Source organism: Sarcophilus harrisii, chromosome 5 (genome assembly GCF_902635505.1).
Source record: "Sarcophilus harrisii chromosome 5, mSarHar1.11, whole genome shotgun sequence".
Lineage (NCBI taxonomy): Eukaryota > Metazoa > Chordata > Mammalia > Dasyuromorphia > Dasyuridae > Sarcophilus > Sarcophilus harrisii.
This window is the reverse complement of record NC_045430.1, coordinates 59,858,532-59,880,856: the sequence shown is the minus strand read 5'-3', so window position 1 is coordinate 59,880,856 and position 22,325 is coordinate 59,858,532. Positions and strand designations below refer to the sequence as shown.

At 38.5% G+C, this 22,325-nt stretch overlaps 1 protein-coding gene across 1 annotated transcript in view; it reads left to right on the top strand.

The window, feature by feature from the left end:
- Positions 1-22,325, top strand: part of TSPAN9 (tetraspanin 9) — a 239,073-nt gene that overhangs the window by 59,547 nt on the left and 157,201 nt on the right. The window contains exon 4 of the mRNA XM_031939299.1: positions 3,721-3,840. The gene's annotated coding sequence lies outside the window, so the exon portion shown is untranslated. The remainder of the gene's footprint in view (positions 1-3,720; positions 3,841-22,325) is intronic.

Genomic DNA, 22,325 nt, shown 5'->3' with positions numbered 1-22,325 from the left:
CCCAAGAGTCTGTCTATGCTTTTACCAGAATATAGAGTTCAGGTGAAAGTGGGCTCCAGCTTAGAACCCATAAGCGGCAAAAGAGAACTGATGCTTCTAGTTGCTGGAAGTTCTCTTCTCTCACTTGTTCGTTGCTTTGGGAATTCTCCTTAAGATGGTGAATCTTTGTTTGGCTGTCCATGGCTCCTGATACTGAAAGCAGCAAGACCTTCTAAATTCCCAAGATTTTCTACACTAGAATTGGAGAGGCTGAGCTTTAGTCTGCTTCATGACTTGGCAGTACTGAGAGCACAATGATTACTTGTTTCTTAATAACTGAAGTGCTTAAAATACTTTCTTGATAACATCCATGGTGGGTAAATAGTGCAAATATTGTCTCTGTGTCATAAATGGGGAAAGCTGAAGGACATAGATAGGAAATAACATGTTCATTGGGACTTAGTTTCAAGCCTAGTCCCCCAACTCCAAATCCCATGCCCTACCCCTCCTCCTAAGATTTGTCTGAACCTCTTTTACCCTGGGTATCTGATTAGAAGGCAGAAGTGATAACTTTCTCATCTCACCTTATTTTCACATGGGACCTGTTGCTTTCACAGGCTATATCTCCCCTCAGACTTGTGCAGGTACTGTGGGGGGTAGTCCAGGGGCCCAGTAAGGGAAGCAGTGTTTCCTTTCCTGTAAATGAGGTATAGACCTTGAGCCCCATGGCTTGTGGCCAGAAGAGGCACAGGATATGCTGGGGCTGGTGAGAATGCCAGGAACCTAATGCATCCCAAAAATGGAAGTGCAGCAACAGCTGCCTGCCCGTGTCTTGCTGGGTGGTAGGCCAGCAGAGTTGTGAGGAAGGCATGGAGACCCCCACCATGAAATATGCCCTGAGCTGGGAATATCTGTGGGAATCTCCTGTCAATTCTGGTAACTTCTCTTCCATGCTACATAAAGTCGTGCTAGAGTACCATGTCTTCTATGCCTATGATTTCTCTTCCCTCGCCAGGTCCTCTTTTTTGGGCTCACCTTCCGGTTGAAATTTTAGCTACCTTGGCTGTTTTTTTCCCAGAAGCTCTACCATACCATCCCTGAAGACTTGACTACTATTTGCCCTTCAGCTGGTTCAAAGTTACCTTTTCCCTTTGATTGCCAAGCAGGCAAGAACACCTCCATCACAATATACTGAGGCATTAGAACTGAAAGCCTAGAAGCTTATGTAGTCCCCTTTTTATATAGATGAGGAAACTAGGTTCAAAATAAGAAATGGATTTAACCAAGGTCAGTCACACATCAGTTAGTGACAGAGCCATCCATAGACCCCAGCATCCTGAGGTCACCACTTTTTCTACTTTTCCTCAGGTTGGGAGTCACTGTAGGAGAATATGGGCAGAATCCTGAAGCTTAGCCACCTGACTATTGTGTTTAGAGTTCATGGTAACCTCATTTCTGGGGGGCAGTCAACAGATCTGAAATAAAGTACTGTGCAAATGTTTACCAGGTGTGTTCCCCACAGAAAACAAATATGGAAGCTGTAGCTCAGTGAGTTGAAGAGATTTGTTCATTATTATATGACTGTTGTTTGTTTTTCATTCTCAAAGAGGACCATGACATGAGGGTGGTGATACCATGAATGCAAGTGAGTTGGATTTAAGTGAGAGAGGGCTGTGCAAGGTCACCTTCCCTTCCAGAGGCATCTGAGTCTAGTAATCATATATGGATTAGGACAACTGGAGATGGCCCTGGATGCAATGGGAGACCTTGGCCTTTTAAAGCTAAGACCCTCAATAGGTCTCAGTTTGAGTAGTTGGCTATAGAATTTGGGTATTCTTTCTTTCATCTTAAAGCCTGATCTGTCACATTGCTTTGTGTCATTCTTACTTGTGTTTGTCCCCCAGGCAAGGCAAAGGGGGCCAGGAGTCAACTAGGGTGGAAGAATGAGGGGAGTATGGGAACTGAGGCACAATATGTAGAATCTAGAACTTAAGGGATGTTCAAGATATTTTGGTTCCAAACCCCTTATTTTGTAGATGAGGTAACAGAATATTAGAGAAGTGACTTTGTGTTCAAGATTATTGAAGTAGTAGATAGCAGAATTTGGATTTGACTCTTTTGACTTTGATTCCATCACTTTTCAGTATGTCAGTTGCTCTCCAATAATAGTGCATTTATTAAATAGTGAGTTGAGCATTGATGATAGAAAACTTGAAGCAGGAACAGATCTGCTGCAAGAATATCCCTTCCCCCACTATCAAGCATTCGGCAGAAGTTCTTTAGGAACAGAGATGAGCTTTACTGAATGTCGGAGTCAGGAGTACAACTAAGTAAATTCTCTGCATCTTGTGGAAGTCATTTCTAGGCCTGCAATTGGTCTTTTTAGCCATTTCCACTCACTGGATTACAGCTACTGTTAATGGCACTATCTTGTAAGGACAGAAGTGTGTGACTATAATGGTTAGTAAACTGTCTTAGTCAAGCACATACCAACAACACTGTTCTTCCTGTCACTCTTCAGACTGCTCCTATTTAAAACCCTATATAAATTCTCAACATCCAGAAATTCGTCCCCAACTAACTCCCCTGTTCTGCCTCCCGTGGTATTTTAAGTACCTAGTTTACACTATTCAAGTATACTGTTTTAAGCAAATGCAGCATAATGTATGAAAATCTGGATTTATGTGGAAGCTAAATCAGGAGCAGCTGTTTGCTTTACAAAATAGGATCCACAAGAAAATTCTTCCATCTAGCAAGTTCCCTGCTCAATTGAAAATATTTACACACATATTTCAGGATTACAATATTTTAAAAATCAAAATGTACCTGTGTTCATTCATATTTATTGTAGTATCTTTTACCACATAAGATTCAGTTCAGTCTGAATATGTACAAAGGATTGTGTTGAACACTGGAGACGCAAAGATAAAAACATCTTTCCTGGCCTCAAGGAGCTTAAATTCTTACTTCTGAAAAACATGTCTCACCTGTCTCATTAGGCTATAAGGATGAAGACATATTTCCCCACCCTCTTCCTTCACCTCCTTATGGTGTCTAGTACAGGCTTTTTGCACGCCATGCTTGCTTATTGTTAACTGAGCAACTCATCCTGTTCCTGAAAGAGACCATGAGCTAATCATAATCCCACAAAGAGTGACATGTAAATAAGAATAGGTCAGTTTAAAAATTAATTTCTTTTAGTTATACAACTTTTAAAATATTTATTTAAAATGTTTTGAGTTCTAAATTCTTTCCTTCCATTCATTCCCTCCCCCTCCTGTTAAGATGGTAACTGATATGATAGATGGGGTCATTACTTGGCATGTGACTTTTTCTTGAGCTTTGATTTCTTTTTTTAATCTCTGTTTTGGTAAAGCAAGTGCTAGAAAAGAATCAGGGGAGGACTATTGGGACCTATTTCAATTCAAATTAAAAGCAAATTAAAAGCCCAGAACAACTGAAAGTTTTAATATATTCTGTAGACTTGTAGACGCCTAGAACTGGAAGGAATTTTAGATTATTGATTGTTACCTTGTTTTACATGTAAAGGAATTCAGACTCAGAGAAATCATAAAATTGTAGCATCTTTTGTTAGAACCAGGGGATATCTCAGAGATCATCTATTAGTCAACTGATAAAATAAATTGGCCTATGGAAGTGAGAGAATTTGCTTAAGTGATTGCACCTGGTAAAGTAGCAGAATTGAGGTTTAACCTAAACTATCTGATTCCTTTTTCCTAGGACTCCTTACTTCATCACCTAGCCTGCTTCCAAACCAACCCCTGAAGCCATCATCCAGGGAAGCATTGCCTGTGGAAAAAAGACCAGCCATTTCTACCATCTCTACCATCTTTGGAGCAGGTAAGCAGCCTTGATGAAAGGGAGAGAAAGCGAGAGGTGGGGAGGGGTAGGGAAAAGGGACAGACAGATCGAGGGAAAGAGAAAAGGCATTATGTGACAAGAAAGTCAAGCCACTACTCCTACCACCTCAAGACTCCTGATGGACATAGGACTGAGACCTTGAACCCAAGAGCCTTTGGAATCAAAAGTGTTTCCCAGACCACTGACCATTCTTTCAGCCTGAGCCTTGATGCCATCATTGAAGGCAGCGATCACTATGGAGAAGGAGCCTGCTTTCCACTATCAACACCAGTTTCACCCTAACATGTAGGACCTTTTCATCTCTCTTATAGCTAAAACTCTTACATGTGCTCTTTTCCCCCATTAGAATGTGAACTCTTTGAGAGTCAGGACCTTCTTATTTTTCTACTAATATATCAATCACTTAACACCATACTTTGCATGATTTGTGCTTTTTCATTTATTCATCCATATCCCACAGGGGGCTTTCTCTTTCTCTAAAAGAGGAAGGCAAATATATTATCAAAGGGTATTGTTACCCTTTTTTTTTTTACTGGAACAGTGTAACTAATGTGGAACAGTTGCCATACCAAGGAGGCCAAAATAGCCCAGAAACTTCTTAGCCAGTTAACACTTGATCCCTTTGCCAAGTGAAGAGAGATGATATTCAAGGGCAACAGATATAGAATATGAATTTATTTATAAAACTCAAGGAGAAGAGTTAGTAATAATAGAAGATTAGTAATAGTAGTATCTTATAAAACAAATAAAAAGTCATAGGTAAATAATCTACACAGAACTTAACATGGAACCCATATGAACCCACAAAAAATAATAACGTTTATAGATGAAGTTCTCGGAAGAATTTCCAGTTGGCATGAGGTAGAACATCTTTGTCATTGTTTCTGTAATACAGGTTTATCCTCAGTGACAAAGGAAATACCATGTTTCTACCCTTCTATCTTGGTTTCTGATTATCTGAAGGCACTTAGAAAGACAAAATTGGCAAAGCTGCCTGGACCATATTAAGTATACAGTAAAGAAATCTGTGTGGGAGACAACACAGTTTTGAAAGTAGTAAGAGATTGATTTTTAATATAGCTCAGGAAGAGACAAAAATATTAAAAGAATAAGAAAAAGCCCACACTATCTAATGACTACCAAGTTGTAAAGGAAAAGAACTGTGAAAGATTTATTAAGACCTATGATCAATGAAGAGACCATTTGTGACTCTAGACTGAATATGGTGATAGACTGAAATACAGAATGAGACCTACATTTTTAAACATGGACAGTTTGCACATTTGTGTTGCTTGACAGTACTTATCTGTTGCATAGGAGACCTTTTATGTTTTATAAGATAAAAAAGGGAGGGAAATATGACCCTTGCTTTACCTGTCTACTGAATGGGAAGAATTGATGATGGATAAGAAAGGCTCTTGAACTCTTTGGAAGAAAGACCCTGGTCTGCAGGCCTTGCTTTAATTTTATTTTTCAGTCTGCTCTGTTCCCTATATATTACATTATATGTATTAGCCAAGTGCTTTGTCATCATTGCATACATTATTCCTCTGATTCTGCAGTCTTCATTTTATATCAATTCATGCAAGACTTCCTAGAGTTTTTTCAATTTATTCCTTTCATCATTTCTTCTAGCACTTTGATATTCAATGACATTCACATACCAAAATTTATTTAGCCATTCTTTAGTTGATGGGCATCTATGTTTTTTCTAGTTTTTTGCTATAAATAATTTTCTACATATTTTGTTCCCTCTTTCTTTGACCTTTTTGGACTTCATGCCTGACAGTAGTGTTCCCAAAGTAAATACACACTTTAGTGACCTTTAGGGTATAGTTCCACATTTCTTTTTAAAATGTCTTGACCTATTTAACAGCTCTACTAACATTACATCTGCACGCCTACTCTTCCACAGCGTTTTTTCCCTCCTTTTTTGTTATCTGTGACAACCTAACTAGTGTAAAGTGAAATCCTAGAGTTGTTTTAATTTGAATTTTTTATTAGACTTGCAGCATTTTAAATAGTTACTGAAGGTTGACTTGTCTCCCTTAGAACTGCTTCTCAAATCCTTCTGTCATTTATCTGTTGGCAAATGGCTCTTATTCATATGTATTCATATATCTCAATTCCCTATGTACTTTGGCAATGAAACTTTTGTCAGATAAATTTTTTCTGAAAAAATATCTTTTCTCCCCTTAACTATTTCCCTTCTTCAGTTCTTACTTGAGAGTTTATTCCATCTCCTTCTGTGACCCTGATAATTCCCATTTATTGCTTAGAGATCATGCTGGTCTAAGGGCTTTTGCAAAGCCTTCCAGTACTAGTTCATGGTCATTAGGCTTGTTGTTTCTTGTGCAGCAACCTATCAGGGGTTGGTTGTGTTACCTGCTATTGTTCTTACCAGTCAGAGCCAAAATCCTACTGGCTTTACCTCCTCACTACCCCTCCTTTCCTACCATCCAACATCCTGATTCTGAGCATCCCAGGCTCCATATTTTGTTTTCTGGAAGTTGTACTAGCCTCCTGATCAGATTCCACTCAGAAAATCCATGGCGTTCAGCCATATTTACTGGGCTTTGGACTTGTTTCTGGCCACCCTTGCAAGTCTGCCCAGAGCACCTCCGTGTTTCAGAGCTTACTACTGGCTTCTCCCTCCCCTGTCATGCCCTAGCTCTGCCTCCTGGTCATCGTGTTTAGTCCAGCACTGTATATGGTGAGATTTACTGGCACGTCTCTCTCTGGTCTTTTTGAATGTTGTTCCATCTGGAACCCATTATGCCTTTTCTGGGAGTTTGTTGGAGAGTTGGGTTCTTGTACAACTTTTCACGTCCTCACCTTAGCCTGAGGACCATTTTTTGTTTCCCTTTTGCCCTTAGTTTTTAAATTTAATTTAATTTCTGTCCACCAGTGAAGTTTTCTTCTTCTAATGAACTCCTCCCCCCTACTCCTTCTTACCAGCTATCTTTTGTCTAAGAAGCTGGTGCTATACTTGGGGACATAATTGGATTGCATTTGAGGTATCACTTCCTCATGAACAAGTCCCTTAAGAACCATAAAAGGCTAGGAGTATTTCATTTCTATATCCTGGTATAGTTAGACCTCTTGCACACAGCCTTATGTATGTGCATGTGTGTGCACCTTTAAGGAAGCCTTGTGTATTGTATTACCTATATAGCTTGTTTCTGGCTGCCAGTTCAAATTTCTTTAGTAGGATTTTCTGATTACAGACTTCATTGCTCTCCCTGCCCTTCCTCTCCCCTTCCCCCCCAGCCCGGATGGTATGTAATTGGGCACTGAGCTGGCGTGGGGTGGATTTGGTTAATAGCTGGTCCACATTCCTCTCATTCTTTTCTCACAGGAAAAATGCCTGGAAATAACTCTCTGGTAGAGATGGCTTTCAGGGAGAGGGACCGGCTGCCTGACACCATCTCTCACATTTGGTGCCTGCCTGGCTCCCTTCCAGCCTCTCCTCATCCTTTGCTTCATCTCCCCATGGTGACAGATCCTTCCTGGCTGGACAGTCACATGTTAAACTCGACTGGAGTTTGAGTGAAAAATTAAAATACAAAATATAACAAATATTTTTAATATACTTTCCTAAGTGATAGGAGAAATAGATATAAACCTTAAAGTCTAGTAGGAGAAAGACATCAACAGAGATAACTAAACATAATGGCTCCAGCAAATCATGGATTTGATTTTCTTCTTTCCTGACTTTCCTGACGTCCCCATTCCCAAGGACACTGTGTCATATTCTAACAGTCCCCACTTTGGGGCTTAAAGATAATCACAATAGTTTGTACTTCTTTTTTATTTTGTTTTATCTAATCAGCCTTTGGGCCTAAAAAAAAGTCCCTCCCAACTTCTAGATCTCAAAGTACGTTAATTTTCATAAAGTGGAACACACATGGAGATATGTAATTTTTGTTGTGTCATTTTTGTGACACTATTCTTAGCAAAGATGCTGGAGTGATTTGCCATTTCTTTCTTTTTTAATTATTTATGATTTGCCATTTCTTTATCCAGATCATTTTATAGTTAGGAAACTAGACAAGTAGGGTTAAGTGGTTTGCCCAGAATCACCTAACTAGCAAATATCTGAGGTTGGATTTAAATTTAGGACTTCTTGACTCCAGGCTCCTGCTTGGTGCTCAATCCATTGTGTCACCTAACTGTCATAGATTTGTAACTATCCAGGTCCAAAGGGACTTTGGTTGCCTTATGCAGAGCTTTATTCTTTTGTCTTCCCACCCATGTCCTTTTTCCAATCTCTGGGGAACAGGTAAATCTTCTCCAGTGGAGTCTGATTTGGTGGAAGCAAAAAATGTTTTTTTTTAAAAGGGAAAAAAAAGTTCTTCCCTTTTCCTTTGTGTCTTCAAAGGTATAAACTTTTGGGTTTTCCTTTTTTTTTTTTTTTTTTTTTTTTTTAAAAAAAGGTATCAGTTCTTCTCCATATTTTATACTGTCTATCTCCAGGCTTCAGAGTTCTTTGGGAACCCCATTTTCTTGTTTCTTCTCCTGAGATTAATTTTCTTCCACATAAAATAGGATGGATGGGATTTCCTCAAGTTCTTCTAGCCCTGACTTTTACTTGTGACTCTTAAGCCTGATCTGCCAAGGCTGGGACCAGAGCTTGATAAATTGATTTTCACCTTTAACGAGCCTGCTAGAACCATTCACTCAACACTCATTTCAATTCCTTTTTTTCTCTTCCCAAAACATTTTCTTTCTCTAAAGCCTTTTCTTAAAACTCTTCATTACTGTCAAAGTAAAAGTTGAGTAATAAAGAAAACTAATTTTGAGACTGCTAGAATTGCCCTTTCCACCAGTGGGGCACTCGGTGCCTTCTTGAGACATCTTGCTTTGCTGGATAGGATCCAGCTGAGATCATCTCACAGGCTGATTAAGCCTGCTAAAGAGCTGGATCTTTGCCAGGCCTGGCGTAGTCCAGAGGGAAAGAAGCTTTGGTTCTGGGGAGGATCCTATGTTTCTGCAAACTCCTCTGTTTGGGAGCCTCTTGTGTAGATTTTTTAAAAATAGCTTTTTATTTTTAAAATATATGCAAACATAGTTTTCAATGTTCACCCTTACAAAATTTGTGATCCTAATTTTTTTTCTCCCTCCTTTTCCCCATCCCCTCCCCTAGACAGTGAAATAGTCCAATATATGTTAAAGATGTGCAGTTCTTCTATATATATTTCCACAATTATCATGCTGCACAATAAAAATCAGAACAAAATGAGAAAAAATGAAAAATAAGACAAAAAACAAGCAACAATTTGTGTAGAAATTTAATCCTTCATTTTACAGAGTTCCAGAGAGGTGACACAGGACGTGTTGGGAGGGTAACGACTGCAGCTGGAATTCTGGTCTGCATTTCCTCCCTGTTACATGAGGTGTAGAAGGTCTCAGGTGAAGCCCTGAACCCTGACTGCCTTCTTAACTGAATGCTGCAGCCTCTATCCAGAGCTTTTTCATTCTCCCATTGGGGGAGCTCAGCTGAAGTTGGTTGACTCTGAGCAGTGATGGTACTTAACTCATTCTGCTCTTACTCTATTCTTATACCTTACTCACTCAGAAACCATTTTAGGCATTTGTGGTGTTCAATTGTGTCCAACTCTCTGACATTTGGGGTTTTCATGGCCAAAATACTGCAAAAAAAAAGTGGTTTACCATTTCCTTCTCTGACCCATTTGACGGTGAGGAAACTAAGGTATATAGATTTAAGTGCTTTGCTCATGATCACACAGCTAGTAAATATTAGGCCAGATGTGAGCTCAGAAGGATGAGCCTTCTTGACTCCAGGCTCATGCTCTATCCCCTGAGTCACCTAAGTGCCCTATTATTTAGTCAGTAGTTTTCTGTTTTTACAGGCTATAAGTTCTAGCTTCAGTGGGAGCACTAGATCTTGAGTGGTGGTAGTTGAGAAGGGAGCCTAAAGGTTTCTGTCTGATACAGATGAAAAAACCGAAATGCAGAGACAGAGCCCAGCCAAAGCACTTGTATGCCCTGGGCAACGTGTAAAAATTATGTTTTCCAAACATTTGAAAACTGTATCTTTTATTTGTTACTGACTATTGGAGACTTTGAATCAGGGCAAACTGTTAAATATTTAGCAACTGACTCTCTGAAAATGCAGGACACACTTTAAAATTTAATCTGTATAATTAACATTTTCTGCTTTTACTTTCTTCAATCTAGAAAGTCAACAGAACAATAAATCAAACTCTGATTTGTAGCATTTGCTGATTTCCTGAGGTGTACATGCTCACACTGAAAATTTTACAGTATAGGAGCAGACTAAGGCTGGCTTCAACATACCCCTTTGAGTCAGTTTACTTATCACAAAATTAAATATAGGATTTAAGGGCAGCTAGGTGGTGGAGCGGATAGAGCACCAGCCCTGAAGTCAGGAGGACCCGAGTTCAAATCTGGTCTCAGATACTTAACACTTCCTGGCTGTGTGACCCTGGGCAAGTCACTTCACCCCTAATTGCCTCAGGGAGGGAAAAAAATATATATATATATATATGTATATATATATATATATATATGCGCGCGCACACACACACACATATATATATTTGGGGAGAGAGAGAAGATTTAGAGCTAGAGAGAGTCCTCTCATTTTACAGATGAGAAAACTGAGGTCCAGAGGAAGAAAAGTGACTTCCCAGTTGCTTAAAATGGGTAACAGAGTCTGGAATAAAGCATAGGTGATTGCTTTCAATTCAATTCAATTCTCATTCTATTGGTTCCTGTTCTATCCTATCCTGCCATTTTGCATTACAAATAAATGCATTAATAATGAATAATAAGTAGAAGTATTTTGCTCCTTAGGCATCTTTCATACCCAGATACAGCTAAGCCTGGTCTCCTCTGCAAAGGTAGGTCAATTGCCTGAGGTCACATAGCCAGTTAGTGGCAGATCCTCATAGATCTCCTACATTGGGCATCTGGATCTGAGGTGTGAATTCTTGGGTTCATCCACTGACCTGGACAGTTAACTCATTGACTAACAACAGTATATGCTTCCATCTTTTTTTGCCTCATCCTTTCCCCTTTTACCAAGAAAAGCATTGACACCCTCTGTGGTTATTTTACAAGCTACACAAACACAGCCCAAGGAGTTTTTGCATTCTGTAGAATTCAATGTGTTTTGAGGATTGTTGTACCAACCAATTAGGAAACAATGAAGAAATGGATCTATCAGTAAGCATTTTATTAAGTGTCTGTTCTTTGCTGGGCACTGTGTTTGGCACTGGGGATCCATATATAGAATTGAGATCTTCCTTGAAGGAACTTGCCATCTAGTGGGGAGAAATACATATTCAAAGGTACTTTAAAGTCCTTTCCAGCTCTAAATCTTTCAGTCTCTGAAACTGAGTCTCTGAGATCGAGATCTATGATGCTATGTTCATATTTAAGTAGACTCTATTTGAAGAATTGATACAAATGATTGGATAGAGTAGCCACAACTCTGGATATTGGGTAAGGCTTTTTGAAGAAGTTTGAGCTTGAGCTCAGCCTTGATGGGAGCCAGGGCTTTCAAGAAGAGGCTAGGAGAGAGAAAATGGACATTCTAAGTTTGATGCACTGTTTGCATAAAGGCAGAGGCAGGAAATGAAATGTTATATACAGGGAATCCCAAGAAGGCTGATTTATTAAAGTGTTTTAATGGGAAAGAGTAATTAACCTAGAAATATTGTCTGGAGCCAGATTATGAAAGGTATATGAGATAGGGAAATGAGTTTTTTAAAAATCCTTAAGACAATGGGGAGCTACTGAAGTTTGTTGAGTAAAAGATTGATAAGGTCAAATCTGGCCTTTAGAGAGCCTTACTTTCTCGTCAATGAATGTACTGGAATGAGGAGAAACTGGATGTAGTGAGACCAGAGAGGCATCTGTTTTAATAGACTAGAGTTGTGAGAGTCTGGACTAGGGTGGTTGTGATGCAAGTAAAGAGAAAGAGATGTGTGTGCAAGAGATGTCAAGGAATGGTTAAGACTCAGTTACTGATCAGATATGGGATGAGAGTGAATAGTCAAGAGTTGCTTTAAACTTTAAAATATGAGTGACTGGAAGAGTCATGGACCCTTAAAAGAAATTTGGAAATTAGAAAGAGAGGTGGATTTAGAGTAACAGATTAATGAGTTCAGTTTTGAACTTAATGAGTTTGAAAAGTCTATGGGATATCCAATTGCAGAAGTCTATCTGACAGTTGGAGATGTGGCCCTGGAACTTATGTGAGAGGTAAAGACATCTATATGGTCTGTGCATTTGGAAGTCATCTACATCGAAGTAATAAACCCATGGGGATTTAATGGGATTATCAAGAAAGAGGATGTAGAAAGAAGTGGGCAATTAGAAGGGTCATCTCATTCTCTAAACTAATCCAAGAGAGATGTTCTTTAAAGTGTGAATTGGGAAGGAGAGAGAACCCTTGGACCTCATTTTTTTTCACTGAAATATGAGGATAGGTCCTCTGCTGAGAGGGAAAGGAAAGGGGAAATATTGATGCCTTGAAGAGAGAAAGTAAGGTTTGAAACAGAGATTGTGGGTGAATTTAATAGAGTTTTGATTGGGTAAGAATAAAAGCATTAAAGTATAGCAGTGAGGGATCAGTTTAAATTGGGTAACACAAATTTGTAGTGAACTCAGCATGGTTTTCTAAGGGTTCTAGCATCAAAGGAGAAAAGTAGATAATGGGAATAATCAAGGTTTGAGGTTTAAAAAGAAATGAACAGCAAGAGGTTAATGGTGCAAGGGACTCAAGGTTGAAAACAGTGTAATGCTGAACTGGTTAACTAAAATGTCAAGATTTTGAAGGGAAGAGAATGAGATAAAAGTAGGGAGTGACTGGGTGATAGGCTGAGAAAGCAGGGAGGATAGAAGAACTGAAACATTGCTACTCACAATATTCATCCTTGGAGGATAGTGATGTTGTTTTTAATAAGAAATGGGAATGGAGGAATTATCATCTCATTTCCCAGTTTCTTTTTGAAGTTTCTTAGGGTGGGGGTGGTTTGGATGGTAGAAGGAAGGGAATTGGAATCAAAGATGGGAAAGAGAAGGTTGTTTCAGAGGGTTGAGTGAGAAGTTCAGTCAGGCTGGGTTTTGAATAAATTCACTTTTTTCTCCAGTTTTATATCACCAAAATGGGGAAATTCTTTTTTAATATCCAGTCAGCAGATTTCTGTGGAGAACAGAGTCAAAAAGCCTTCCCTTTCTCTTTCCTCTTTTGGGAATTCAACTCAATAAAAAAAACCTCCAACCCTTTACTAATTATTTTTGTGCAAGAAACATGGTACTAGAAATACAAAAATAAAAAATGACATGCTTTGTGACCTTAAGGAGTTTATGGTCCATTTGGGGGGAGAGAAAAGAGAGATGCAATAAATATAAAATTAAGGGTGATAGAGGAATGTGATAATGGAAAAAGAGAATCCTAGAAAAGTGTTATTGGAATAGGGAATCATCACTAGTTCTTTATCTTCTTAAGAGAGGGAAACTGTATCAAGAAGAGTTTTGAGGGCATTTGCCCAGTGCTGTTCAATACAGGTTTTCCCAGACGAGAGCTGCAGTATACAGACTGATAGCCAGGAAATAGGACTTAGCAAGGAAATAAGCACCCTTATGTTATTTATTATTTATCTAGAAACAAAGCTTTCCTCAGCTGAGAGGCTACCGATCTTTAAACACATCAGCTTTTATTTTCACTAACAGCAGGCCTGTGTTCTTCTCAGCCTGTGTCTGAAACATCAAGTTGTTCTCTGGTGTGTTTGGCATGAGGTTTATTTGGGCAAGAGCAAAGAAATTAGAGTCAAGAAGCATAAAGTTAAATATGGAAGGATGAGGGTGGTAGGTGGGGGTCTGTGTCAGGGTCAGGGCCTCTTCTCAGTTGGGACAATTCAGCAGTCAGTTTGCAAACACTTTTAGCATTGTAGGTTAGAATGGGAACGGGCATTTATTTGAAAGTTAACTTGTTCCCCTTTTTCATTTTATAGACGAGGGAATCTGGGTTCCAGGAGGTGACCAGATTTACTGCTACTTCTGGTAGAGTACTGTGTGGGACCTTTGGAATCAAGAACTAAGGCCCGTGATTTTTAATCTTTCAGCTTAAAGAAAGGAGGAAATAGGAATCAAGCAAAATAGATAGTTACATCATGTAGCTTGTTGGTGTCGTGTACAATGATTTGGTTCTGCTCATCTCACTCAGCATCAGTTCGTGTAAGTCTCTCCAAGCCTCTCTGTATTCATCCTGCTGGTCATTTCTTACACAACAATAACATTCCATAACATTTATATACCACAATTTATCCAACCATTTTCCAATTGATGGGCATCCATTCAGTTTCCAGTTTCTACCCACTACAAACAGAGCTGCCACAAACATTTCAGCACATACAGGTCCCTTTCCCTCCTTTAAGATCTCTTTGGGATATAGGCCCAATAGTAATACTGCTGGATTAAAGGGTAGGCACAGTTTGATAACTTTTTGGGCATAATTCCAGATTACTCTCCAGAATGATTGGATTTGTTCACAACTCCACCAACAATGCATCAGTGTCCCAGTTTCCCCACATCCCCTACAACATTCATCATTATCTTTTCCTGTCATCTTAGCCAATCTGAGAGGTATTTCAGAGTTGTCTTAATTTGCATTTCTCTTATCAACAATGATTTGGAACACCTTTTCACAGAGGTGGAAATAGTTGGAAGGCTTTTTTTTTTTTTTTTAAAGGAAAGAAGTAGTTCTAAAAGGGAAGTTCCAGCTGCCTCAGTGCTTCATTACAAATAATTTTGCAAGGAAATAAGCTCCCTTAACTTAATATCCATTGTTCACATAATTCTTTTTTTAAAATGAAATGGAAGAATATTTTTATTAAAAATTTTTATTTTCAAAATATATACTTAGACAATTCTTCAACATTAGCCTTTGCAAACCCTTTGTTCCAATTCCCCTCCTTCCCCCACACCCTCCCCTAGATGGCAAGTAATCCAATTTATGTATACATATTTATACAATTATCGTGCTGCACAAGGAAAAAAGAAAAGCAAAATAAAATGTAAGTAAACAACAGCAAAAAGAGTGAAAATGCTGTGTTGATTCACATAATTCTTATAATATTTGTATGTATATAAGAGGCAGTATGGTGTAATGGGTAGAGAACTGGTATCAAAACTAGGCATTTGTGGGTTCAAGTTGCATCACTGACATATGTTTGCTCAGCAAGTCGTATGAGTTCTCAGTGGTCTAGGCAACCAAGTGTATAAATTGCGATAAGGTACTAACTTGTATTGTGAGAAGGAGTTTCCTCACCTGGGAAGTCTCATACCAGTGAAATCACATTTCCATTCCCTAGTCCTTCTACTTATGCAGAGTGATTTCCTCACAACCATGTGAGGTGGGGAGAGCAAATATTGTCTCCTTTTATAAGTACAGAAACCGGATCAGAGTGAAATGACTAAAAGCTAATTAGTTGAAGATTGAAGATTAGAAGCTAGATCTTTGGAATCTTAAACCAATGTCCTTCCTTCCTTCTCTCCCCCCTCAACCAACCATCACATTAATGTGTGTAATATATGACACTGGAGTGGGTTTCTTATTATCTAAACCTATGCTTTATCCCCGTACTCCTTTTCTCTCTCCCTCCCTCCCTCCTTCTCTCTGTCTGTCCCTCCTCCTCCTCTTCCTCCTCCTTCTTCTGCTCTCTCTCTCTCTCTCTCTCTCTCTCTCTGTCTGTCTGTCTCTCCTTTCCTTCTCTTTCTCCTTCTCTGTCTCTTTCCTTTCCTCTTTCTCCCTCTCTTCCTCCCTCATATAACACACACACAGGCAGTAGCACGCTGTAATGATGGAGACCAGAGTACAGCTCACAGCAAACAAATCTTCCTGGATAGATATATTCAAGCCGCACTATGGCCCAAGATGCTTGTGGCTTGGATTGTGAGCTTCTGAGACTCTATCCATGCATTAGATATGATTATAGGGTGCTGATGGCGCAGCACAACCTGATAAAAATGGATGAGTGAAAATGCATCACACCTTTTGTTCATAGTGCAATTCAATTGTCTCTTAGTCCCTCCTCCCTCCATCCCCCTCTTCTTTTCTGTGAAAATGAAGTAGGAAAGATGAAGGTTGATGGTGGCTTTGTAGCTCTTGCAGAGATTTCATTCCTCCCCCAACTAATTGTAATGAAAATGATTCCAAGTGCTGAAGCAGATCCCAGGAAACAGGAGGCATGAGGCTGTTATAAACCCATGTTTATAGAACCATAGAAAATTATAGCTGAATTGGACCTTAGAGATGTTCTAATTTAACCCTCTCATCCATATTCCTGTTGCCATTACCTTGATTCAGGCTTTTATGGCATACCTAGACTGTTAACAGATATTCTCCTGACTGGTGATACTACCTTCAGCCCAGAGGGATTGATCTACCTGGAACAGAACTTTGGTTGTGCCTTTCCCTTGGGCTTTGGGGCATTTTCTTGGGCCCTCTTGGGGAGCTTTTTCCCATTGCCAGCTGAATAATGTCTAAGCTTATTAGCCTGCCATTAAGCACTTATTATATGCTTGGTCTACAAAGCCAAAAATGAAATAGTCCCTATCCTCAAGAAATTTACATTTTATTGTGAAGTACGACATATACAAAGTTAAATAAGTACCAAATCATAAAAATTTCATGAGGGGAGAAATACTAGCAACTATAAGAGCCTGAAAAGTCCTCTAATAAGAGATGACGCCTAATCCATGGGATTATAGGAAGTAGGAAATTAAATGTTATGTATAGTATAGGTAAAGGCTAGAAGGAAAGGCAGCTGGACAGATCTCTGTCAGGAATCAGGAAGACTGGAGTTCAAATCTAGTCTCAGACACTATTTCTGTGATCCTGCCATTTGTCTGCTTTAGTTTCCTCAACTGTAATATGGGGATGATAATATAATACATAATAGTTATATAAAATATAATAATTATACTATATAATGTGGTACCTACCTCTCAAGATTGTTGTGATCAGAATATATAATATTTGTAGAAATACTTAGCACAATGCTGGCATACAGTAGGTGCTAAATAAGTACTTTATTCCCTTCCCTTTCCTACTAAGTCAAATTGACTGGAATTTGAAGGAGAGCAATATGAAATAAAACTGGAAACAAGTATAGGAGCCAATTTATGAAAAGGCTTTCAATCTGAGAGAGATGATTTTGAATTTTATTTTAGGAAGTGGTAAGTACTCACTGAAAATTTTTGAACAGAGGAATGAAACAGGCAGGGTACTGTCTTAGAGAGATTATTTTATCATTGATATGAAAGATAGATTGATTGAGGAGGTAGAAGGGGAGAGAGGTAGGATAACTGGCTAGGAAGTTATTGCAGTAGTCGAGATGAACAGAAATAAAGTCTTGAACTAGGATTAGGGTTTGATGGAAGGCAAGGGGATGTTAGGGGGAAACACAGGAACAGAATTTAAAGGGTTAAAATAGCAGGTTTCCTATTTCCTATCTTTATGATTTTGAGCAAATTATTTACCTCTCTGGGCCTTTCCTCCTCTGTATGTAGAATGTGGAGCTAGACTAGGTATCTACTAAATTCTTTTTCAGCTTTAAAATCTATGGAGCAGGAAGGAAGGGGGCAGAGCTGATTGATATAGAGGTAGAATCCATGGGACTTGACAATTTATTAGATATACAGGACGAAAGAGAAAGGAGAATCAGAGATGCTACTAAAGTTGCAAAATTGGGTGACTGGGAGAATGGTGCCATCATTGACAGAAATAGGGGAATTTTGGGAAAGGCACATTTTGAGAAGATGATGATGAGTTCAAACTTAGATATGTGAAGTTTGAGGTGATGGATAGATGGAGCTATTCGGTAGGCAATTGGAAACATTCATTTGCATTCCCTTATTCTTCTTGCCTAAATCATCATTTTCTGTTTTAGATTGGGAGCTTGTCAAGAAAGGGGAGCATTTGCCTGCAAATCTGTATGCTGAAGTTCTTGCGCTGGCTTTGCCACCAATTAACTGAGTGACCTTGAACAATTACATCACCCTTGAGCTTCACCTTCATTTGCAGTTATAAAATGAGAGGGTTGGTTTCCCAAACCAAAATATTCATATAGTAATATTCTAAATTCTATTCCTCAGACCATTCTGCCCTCTGGTTCTCTATAATTTAGTAAGTTGTGAGTTAGAACTGGAGTTTGGAGTGGGAAGAATATAATGAAGGGAAGGAAAGAAACAATAGTTCATCTTTTTAAGTTAATTACTTAGGTTACTCGCACTACTGCTACTAAATACTAATTTTAGAACACATTTACCTTACTTTTCAGTTTATAAAGCACAATTTTCCTTTGTAAATTATTTTGTAAGATGATTTTTTTTTGCAAAATAGGCATATACAAATATACTATTTTCATTTTGTTTATAGGGAAATTGAGGGCCAGAGAGATGAACTCTTTTTCAAGGTTATAGAGTTAATAAAAGAAATGATAAAGACTTGAACTCAGATATTCTGATCCTGTTCATTGTTCTTTTTTGTGATAAAAGTTCTGTTGACTTATAACTTTTGCCACGGGCTGGTTAGGAAACATAAGAATACGTGATTTCTTTTGCTTTTCCTGTTTTATAATTCTGTTTCTTTGACTTGCTCTGCATTCTTATATGTGTGTATTGATACTTTGCAATTTATTTTGAAAGTAGTGACTAGAATAAGAAAGTAGGGGCTTTTATCTTAAGGAGAATTCATTAGACCAAAAAAATTGCCTGGTGACTGGGTTTGAAATATGGTGCAGTTGATACCAGAAGGAAAATTGATCCCTATGAAACTAGCATCAACCAGTATATATGAAATGGTAGGTCTGAAGGCAAGATAATAGTCTAAATGACCTTTGGAAGCTTCTCTTGTAGCCAAGTTATCCTGAAAATGCCATGATGTCAAAATCATGGAATTAGATATGCTTAAGAAGATAGTAGTTTGAACTTTTGTTCACTTACTTCAACTGTTTTGTCAGGTACAAAAAAAAAGCACTTGTGTTTCTTTTTAGCATTTTTTCAGCAGAATTAATTGATCCCTTCAGGAGATGCAAGGGACAGTTCATGAGTAAAGTAGTATCAATCTGAATATTTGGTGTCATACTGCACTATTCTTCCAAACTTATGGAAGGACCAGAATAGAATCCTTGAATATTACAACTAGAAGAGTCCAAAGAAGGCATTTGATCAAGCTCTCTCATTTTGTGGCTGAGAGGACTAAGGTCCACTGAGATAGATACTTGTCCAAGATCCCCTCGTTGGTCTAGGTCACTTGACTCCTAGTCTACTGCTCTATTTTTTACATTTGCTTCATCACAAATATCTACTCCTATCTTCTTTTTATGATCACTGATGGTTTTTTGTAGGTTTAACTCTATTATAATACATTTTTCAATTTTGCTAGAATTTGACATCAAACTCACTGTTTTCTAGATTAAAGGCTCTGGTCTTTTCTGAAAATCAGCATATTTGCCTTTCTCCAGTCTTGTGATATTGCTCCCATTTTCTATGAGCTTTCAGTGATTACTGACAGTGATTCAGCAGTCACATTCCTAAGTCTTTTCACTACCCTGGGATATAATTTGACTGGGCCTGGTGATTTGAATTCATTAAAGGCATCTAGGTCTTCTCTTATGACTTCTCTGTTTTTCTTGAGTTAAATGAATGCTTATTTGCTATTTTTGTTCTGTCCTTTCAAGGCCAGAGATCATTCTTCTTGTTAGAGAAATCAGAAGCAAAATAAAAAGCAAGTAGTTCTGCCTCCTCTTTGATGATTGTTATTATTGTCCTAATGTCCTATTTTCCCTTTTTGATCTGACTTTCCCCCCAATATAGCTCTAGAAACTCATTTTTTGTCCTTAAATTTTCTCACCAGACTTTTCTTATATTGAACTTAGATACTCCTGACACTATCAGTTCAGGATTGTGCCACAATTATTTAATCAATGCTTTTGTAGGGCTCTTCATTGTAGAATTTGTCACTTTCCTCATTAGCAGCTTACTTCCTTTTCATTTCTTTACTAGCCTGTTACGTTGTCTTATTAATGTTGATTGTCTTCTTACCTTGTTTTACCAATTACCTTCTTTCGTGTGTTGGTCTTGTCTTGTTTTACTAATTACTTTCTTATCTTGAAGCCTCTTTATTCAGCTTCAAGCCCTTTTCTTCTTGCTCTCACTTTTCCTCCCATTCCCACTCCTCATTAAATCTTTTGCTTAGTTTTCTTCTTCTTGAATCCTTCTCTTTCTTCTTAAATCCTCTTTCTTAAGCTTGGTTCCTCCTCCAGCTTTTCATAACCTCCAAATCTAAATGAGCTTTCAAATCTAAATGTCTTGTGTGACATTTAGCTGGTTAGGAAGTTATTGCAATAGTCGAGATGAACAGAAATAAAGTCTTGAACTAGGATTAGGGTTTGATGGGAGGCAAGGAGATGTTAGGGGGAAAATACAGGAACAGAATTTAAAGGGTTAAAATAGCAGGCTTGTTATTTCCTATCTTTATGATTTTGGGCAAATCATTTACCTCTCTGGGCCTTAATTTCCTCCTCTGTATGTAGAATGTGATTCCTTTGTGATTCCAAAACTTTTCAAATAACCTTCATTATTACTTCTTTTGGAGGCTTGAATCAGCTCAAATCTTCTCCTTTTCCTTCTCTCATAGGGGTCAGAAGTCAAATAACATTCTAGAGACAGGTGGTTCAATTTGGAGGAGTGAGTAGAAGTCCATGTCCCTCGTCATTATTAAGGAGAAGGAAGCCTAGGATCCTGGAATTTAGAGATCTAAATCCAAGACTCCTGACTTCTTCTGTGGAAGTATTTTCATGCCATTTCCTTCTTGAGCATTATGTCTATTAATCTATTATGACTTAAGACTGCATTGAGACTTTTGCAACACCCTTTATATAAAATTTTTAACAAAGGAGAACCTTGTAGTTTCTTTCTGCCTTGTTCTACAAAAATCAGCAAACAGATCTTTCATCTCCAGATCTGTTTCTTGTTACAATTTCAAAACTCCAAATAACCCTCGGAATTCCTTCTTTTCCAGCTTAAATTTTCTTCTATTTCATCTTTTACATGAGCCAGAGTCAAATAACATCCTAGAGACAGATAGATGGATAATATATAGTGCTTTAAAGTTTGCAAAGTGTCTTATAAATGTGATCTCATTTGTTTCTGAAAGAGGTATTATTATCCCCATTATACAGAAGAGTAAAATAAGTAAATGACTTGCGTATGATCACACAGCTAGTGTCTGAAGCCAGATTTGAACTAACTCCAGGTCCAGTGTACTATCTTTGGGCCACCTGTCTAAGGCACTTCACCATATAGAAGGGACAGCTGAGATCAAAAGAGGATATTACAGGCTGTAGAGCTGGATCTTAGGGATCTTCTAAGCCAGTGTCTTCATTTTTGTTTCTTCCTCCCCATCTCTCTGTAAATGAAGAGTCCTTGTGGAAGGAGCTACTTTGGCCAAAGTCACATAAATATAGCAAATAGCAGAGTCAGGCTTGAAACCCAGCTCTGAATTCACTGCTCCCTACAGTACTGCTATATCTCACCCCAAAGTCATAGAGCCAACTGAGGCAGGAGGCAGTGGTGCAGTAGCTAGAATGCTAAGCACGGAATCAAGAAGATCTGAATTCAAATCTAGCCTTAGATATTTTATGACCCTAGGTCCTTTAACCTTTGCCTGCCTCAGTTTCTTCCACTGTAAAAACAGTCTCTATGGTTGTCCTGAAGATCAAATGGATAATATTTGTAAAGTACTCAACACTGTGCGAGGCACATAATAGGCATTTAATAAGTGTTTACCTCCCTCCCCATGTTCAAAGTGTTGGGGAAAATTACCTAGCTAAGAGAGTAGGCTATTGTATTTTATTTTAATGGCTACAATGGAATGAATTGTCTATTCTAGCTTATTGTAATCATGGATATTTGCTGAGTTCTCACATGGTATTCCCATCTCCTAAATAGTCATATATTTGGAGAGTTGGAGGGACTCTCTGTCTGTATTTATTTACTTCAACTATTACATGAAAGGAATCCCCACTAGAATATATTCAAAAAATGGCAGTTCAGTCTCTACTTGAACTTGTTAAAGGAGAGGGAACCTGCCCTTCCAGAGGCAACATATGCCATTTTAGAACGACTCACGTTATTAATAGGAAGCTCTTCTTGACCTCAAGTTTAAACTGGAGACTTCACAACTTCCTCCTTTATTCCTCCTTCTCTTGGGGACCAGACAGAATCAATCCAATCCCCCCCTCCACAAGACAGTTTTTTAAAATGCACAAAGATGGCTATCATGTCCCAGAAGTCTTTTCTTCTTCACCTAAGCATTCCTAGTCCCTTCAGCCAGCGATTTTATCTTTGTGAATTCTTCACAAGAAGAATTGGGACCAGCCTTGACTGAGTCCAGTCCATTGGAA